Below are 6,851 nucleotides of genomic sequence, written 5' to 3'. Positions count from 1 at the left end.
AATTTTCTTTTCTTACTTTTGGATGTTGGCCAATTAAGTTGAGATAAGGATGGATCTGGTTCATGACTAAATCCTTGCAGTAAATCAATAAGTTCACCTTCACTTGTAGCAGAAACTAACATTCTTCGCGAAGCTAATGAAATAGATCCCTGTTCCACAACATCATCAAGAAACGATAACAGTTTATCATAATAATTGTTAACATTTAACAAACCAATTGGCTTATTGTGGATATTTAATTGTGCCCAACAAACAGTATGAAATATTTCTTCCAAAGTACCGAAACCTTCTGGCAAAGCAATGAAAGCATCTGAATGTTCAATCATTTGAGTAATTCGTTCATATATGTTTTCCACTTTCATTTCTTCTCCTATTGTTGGTCCTGTAAGATTGGCTAAGGTAATCGGAATAATGACTAAAACTTCACTTCCACCTGCATGCGCAGCTTTTGCAACTTTTCCCATGAGGCCAACTTCACCACCACCATATACCAAATGAATCTTTTTTTTAGCAAGTGTTATTGCAAGATTTTCTGCTACTTCTTCATAAATTGAATCTTTTCCTGCACTAGATCCACAAAATACACAAATATTTTTTATTTTACTTACCGTAGACGTTGACATGTTGAGAAATATGTTTTTTTGTAATTGTTAGATCACAGCATATGAATTTATAAGCGTAACATGCCAAAAGTCAATATTTGAACAGGAAATTATTATTATTAAAAGAAAATAAAAATGACAAAATTAAAACAAATATATACAGCGTAGTTCTGATTGTGGCTCACATCTTCCTCTGATTTTACGTTCATTAACGGCTTCAACGCCTTCTATGAGTCGAGGATATGCTTCCCATCCAATTTTCTTATAAATTGGCAAACATGGTCTTTTAACGTCAGATTCCCAAGACGAAACTGTGTATATACATTTACTTATCTAAATAGATATGCGTTACTACAGTAGGATCTTTGTAAGGCTGATTCCACCGTCCATATTGATATTCCTCCTGTTGAAATTGCCACCATAGTTTAAGAAGTTCATTTTGCACGTACCCACTAGAATGCGTATCAAGAACCTCTAGAAAATTATCCAAAGGCTCTTTACTCAGACAATTCTTAATGAATAAAATTTTATCTTCTCTGTTCATTGATGTCATTCCAACATTTTTGCATTTTCCCTTACAAGTCCACCTTGCACATTTATGACATCCACCTATACGTTTAGCTCTTCGCTTTTTGGCATATGTGCTTTTACCAAATCCTGGCATATGTCTTATTATTAATTCACTTGCTTCCCCAACCAATCGGACTTTTGCTTCAATTATCAAACGGACATCATTCGGTATGCCATTTGACATCATCAACCTTAGCCGCTCACATCTAGCTTCATAAATTTTTTTCAACGCATTATCAGGTAAACAAAAAAAATATTTACGAAGATTCATAATACACGCATCCATATTATTATTATTATATATATTTCAATTATTTTGGAAAAACTGAAGAAACCGACTTAAACAGTCACGGAGTACCGTTATCTGCCACTTAACCGGGAAATGAACTAGAATCTGCAAAACAAAATGAAAATATCAAAAAACTATTCTGGATCATATAAAGGCATAAACTCATTATTAAGAATTTCATTTTCTATAAAAGGCTTAAGTCTTTGCCCATTAACTTTAAACACGTCATTATTTTTAGGATTTTCATTATCAACAGCACCATGAGGATAAACAAATTTGACTATAAATGGTCCTGACCACCTCAATCTTAGTTTACCTAAAAATAAATACAAACGAGAATTATAAAGCAAAACTTTTTGTCCAATTTCAAATGACTTTCTCATAATATTTTTATCATAAAAGGCTTTAGTTTTATCTTTATAAATCTTTGAATTTTCATATGCATCATTTCTTAATTCTTCAAGTTCATTTATTTGCAATTTTCTTAATTTAGATGCATCATCTAAATTAATATTAACTGCTTTAATTGCCCAATAAGCTTTATGTTCAAGTTCAACCGGTAAATGACAATGCTTACCAAAAACTAACCTATATGGTGACATCCCTAATGATGTTTTAAATGCAGTTATATATGCCCATAATGCATCAGTTAATCATAAAGACCAATCTTTTCGATTTGGATTAACTGTTTTTTCTAAAATTTGTTTTATTTCTCTATTTGCCAGTTCAACTTGACCATTACTTTGAGGATGATATGGGGTAGAAACTTTATGTGTAATGCCATATTTTCTTAACAAAGAAGAAAATGATTTATTTATAAAATGACTTACCACATCCCTAATTATTGCTCTAGGTATTCCAAATCGGCTAAAAATATTTTCTTTTAAAAATTTTATAACAACTTTATGATCATTAGTTCTACATGCAATTGCTTCAATCCATTTTGAAACATAATCAACAGCGACTAAAATGTACGTATATCCAAAAGATAATGGAAATGGACTCATAAAATCTATCCCCCAACTATCAAATATTTCAATAATTATGATTGGATTTAAAGGCATCATGTTTCGTTTTGAAATTGATCTCATCTTCTGACAGTTTTCACAAGATTTGCAAAATAAATGCGTATCTTTGAATAAAGACGGCCAATAAAATCCACATTGTAAGATTTTTGTAGCTGTTTTATTGGATGAAAAATGACCTCCACATGCTTCAGAATGACAAAATTTAATAACATTACTTACTTCATTGTCGGGTATGCATCGTCGAAAAGTTTGGTCAGGACAATACTTAAATAAGTAAGGATCATCCCAATAAAATTTTTTAACTTTTATCAAGAATTTATTCTTATCCTGTGAATTCCAATGAGAAGGCATTTTATTTGTCACAAAAAAATTTACAATGTTAGCAAACCAGGGGATAATAGTAGCATAAAACAACTGATCATCTGGAAAATTTTCATTTATTGGTATTTCATTATGAGATGATTCAGTCATTATTCTAGATAAATGATCGGCTGCAACATTTTCTTTTCCTTTTTTATCTTTAATTATAATATCAAATTCTTGTAGCAATAAAATCCACCGTATTAATCTTGGCTTAGCATCTTGTTTATTTGATAAATATTTTATGGCAGAATAATCGGTGTAAACAATAGTAGTAGAACCAATTAAATAAGATCGAAACTTATCTAATGCAAATACTACTGAAAGTAATTCTTTTTCAGTAGTTGAATAATTTATTTGGGCACTATTTAAGGTTCTACTAGCATAATAGATTGCATAAGGTTTTCCTTCTTTTCTTTGTCCTAACACAGCTCCTATAGCATAATCACTTGAATCACACATTAATTCAAATAGTAAAGACCAATCTGGAGGTTGTAAAATAGGTGATGTAACTAAAAGATTAATAATTTTTTTAAAAGCATTTTCACATTTCTGAGTCCATTCAAATTGTGTATCTTTTGTTAAAAGATTTGAAATTGGTTTAGATATTATGCTGAAATTTTTTATAAACCTTCTATAAAATCCTGCATGACCCAAGAATGATCGAACTTCTTTGACCGTTTTTGGTGATGTTAAATTAGCAATAACATCAACTTTGGCTTTATCAACTTCAATTCATTTTTCAGATATCACATGTCCTAAAACAATCCCAGATTTAACCATATAATGACATTTTTCCCAATTTAAAACAAGATTTTTTTCTTCATATCTTTTTAATACTTCTTCTAGATTTTTAAAACAATTTTCAAATGAGTTTCCAAAAACAGTTATATCATCCATAAAAACTTCTACATATTCTTCAATCATATCACTGAAAATACTTAACATGCATCTTTGAAAAGTAGCCGGAGCATTACATAAACCAAATGGCATTCTTTTAAATGCAAAAGTTCCGAAAGGACAAGTAAAAGTAGTTTTTTCTTGATCTTCTAATGATATAGGTATTTGATAATACCCCGAATACCCATCAAGAAAACAGTAATAAGAATTTCCTGCTACTTTTTCTAGAATTTGATCTAAAAATGGTAGTGGGAAATGATCTTTTCTAGTTACATCATTTAATTTTATATAATCAATACACATACGCCAACTAGATGGAATCCTAGCTTGTAATAACTCTCCCTTTTCATTTTTTATAACAGTGATGCCGGACTTTTTAGGTACTACTTGTGTTGGACTTACCCATTTACTATCTGAAATTGGATAGATAATTCCAGCGTCTAATAGTTTCAATACTTCATTCTTAACAACTTCCTTCATATGTGGATTTAACCTTCTTTGTGGTTGTTGATATGTTTTAGCATTTTCTTCCAAGTGAATTTTATGTGTACAAATTAAAGGATTCATACCTTTTATATCTTTCAAAGTCCATCCAATTGCATTTTTATATTTTTTAAGTAATTTAATCAAATCTTCTTCTTGATTTGGCAAAAGAGTGGAAGAAATTACAACAGTAAATGTTTTATTTTCACCAAGAAATACATATTTCAATTCTAATGGTAAAACTTTTAATTCAAGTTTTTTATTATCATCTTTTTTAAAATTATTTTTAGACTCAAAACTTTCTATTGAAAAAACTTCAGATTGTTGATTTAAGTTTTCTTCTTGTATATTTTCTTCCACAATTGTTTCAATTTCATTATCATATTCATTAATACTTGGTTGTTTACATAAATTGAACACATTAAGTTCTAGAGTCATATTTCCAAAAGACAATTTCATTATTCCATTTCGACAATTAATTAAAGCATTTGAAGTTGCTAGAAATGGTCGTCCCAATATTACTGGAATTTTATTATGTACTTCTATTGGTTGTGTATCCAAAACAATAAATCTACATGATATATGAATTTATCAACTTGAACCAACACATCTTCGACAATACCTCTAGGTATTTTGATTGACCTATCCGTCAGTAAGAGAGTAACAGAAGTGGATTTTTATTCTCCTAAATTAAGTTTTTCATAAACTGAATAAAGAAGTAAATTCACACTTGCTCCCAAATCCAACAAAGCTTTTTTAATTTTATTTTCTCCAATAATACATGAAATTGTTGGACAACCAGGATCTTTATATTTTAAACTAGAATTATTTTAAAGAATAGAACTTACTTGTTCAGTCAAGAATGCTTTTTTCTTCACATGCAATTTTCTCTTTACAGTACATAAGTCTTTTAAAAATTTTGCATAAGAAGGTACTTGTTTAATAGCATCTAATAATGGAATATTTATCTTCATTTGTTTAAAAACTTCATAGATATCAGAATCACTTTTTTGTTTTTTATGATTTGTTAATGCATGAGGAAATAGTGGAGGTTTATTTGACTTATTTACTATTTCAGATGATTTATCATTCACCATATTATTCTTAAAATTTAAGGTATCATCATTCTCAAAAGTATCAGGATTATCATCCTTACTCTTTGATTTTAAATGATCCTTGTTTTCATTACTATATGGATCATTAACTATTTTACCACTTCTAAGGGTAATAACGGATTTTATTTGATCAATTTTTTCATTTTTTAATTCTTGATTTTGATTTTTAGGATTAGGTTGAGATGGAAATTTTCCTTTTTCATGAATATTAAGTGCAGATGCAAATTTTGCAAGAGTTTCTTTCAAATCACTCATAGATTGACTGTTTTGAATATTGATAGACTCTTGGTTTTGGATAAATGCATGAATTACATCTTCAAAGTTTTTTCTTGGAGGTGTAACATAAGGAATATAACCTTGATAATTTTGGTTATTTTGAAAATATTGTTGTGACGGTTGTGCATTATTATCATTCCTCCAACTAAAATTAGGATGATTATTCCATCCAGGATTATATGATGGTGAAAAATGATCTAGTATTGGTTTTTTATAATTGTTAACATAATTTGCTTGTTCATGGAGACATTCTTTAAATGAAGGTAATGTTGGACAATCTTTTGTAGCATGATCATGTGTATCACATATATGACAAACAATTTCTTGAATACTTTTTAATTGACCACTCTTTTTCATTTCTAATGACTCAATTTTTCTTGCTAAAGATGCAAGTTTAGCTTGAATATCTATATCATCTTTAAGATTATAGATACCACCCCCATTTGTTGAATTATTGTTTTTAGTTGTTGGTGGTTCTATTGTGCCTATATTATCCCAATTTTGAGCATTTTCTGCTAATGAATCCACATATTCTATAGCTTCATTTGGGTTTTTATCTTCAAAAATTCCATTACACATGAATTCTATCATTTGCCTATCTTTAGGTATTAGACCTTCATAAAAGTGAGAAACTATTCTCCATGTTTCAAAACCATGATGTAGGCATGTATTAAGTAATTCTTTATATCTATCCCAACATTGATAAAACGTTTCTCCTTGTTTTTGAGCAAAAGTTGTAATTTGTCTTTTAAAAGAGTTTGTTCTATGGGAAGGGAAAAACTTTTTGAGAAATTGTTGTTGCATTTCTTCCCATGATCTTATTGAACTTGATCTTAAATTTTGTAGCCATGTTTTAGCTTTATCTTTTAAAGAAAATGGGAAAAGCTTTAATCGAACTATATCCATGCTATAATTTTGATCATTATAAGTGTTACAAACTTCCTCAAATTCTCTTAGATGCAAATATAGATTTTCAGAATCTAAGTCATGAAAATTTGGTAAAAGTTGAATAATTTGAGGTTTGAAGTTGAAATTAGATGCATCAGGAGGAAAAACTAAACAAGATGGAGCACTAGTTCTAATAGGGTTCATATGGTGCCTAAGTGTTCTTAATTGATCATGTTCTTGATTATTATTATTATTATTATTATTATTATTATCATTATCTTGATTATTTGAATTATCATCCATGTTTATATTATTTTCAGATACTCGAATAAGTCTACCA

The 6,851-nt window shown here is 29.1% G+C and overlaps 1 non-coding gene across 1 annotated transcript; it reads left to right on the top strand.

The window, feature by feature from the left end:
* The first annotated feature begins 6,272 nt into the window (after positions 1-6,272).
* Positions 6,273-6,383, top strand: LOC142528169 (small nucleolar RNA R71). The gene has a single exon (XR_012815649.1). It is a non-coding gene; the product is annotated as a small nucleolar RNA R71 (small nucleolar RNA).
* The last annotated feature ends 468 nt before the right edge of the window (positions 6,384-6,851 follow it).

The sequence above is a fragment of the Primulina tabacum genome, chromosome 15 (genome assembly GCF_025594145.1).
Source record: "Primulina tabacum isolate GXHZ01 chromosome 15, ASM2559414v2, whole genome shotgun sequence".
In the NCBI taxonomy this organism is placed as follows: domain Eukaryota; kingdom Viridiplantae; phylum Streptophyta; class Magnoliopsida; order Lamiales; family Gesneriaceae; genus Primulina; species Primulina tabacum.
The sequence above is the reverse complement of the archived record's forward strand: the minus strand, read 5'-3'. Positions and strand labels throughout refer to the sequence as shown.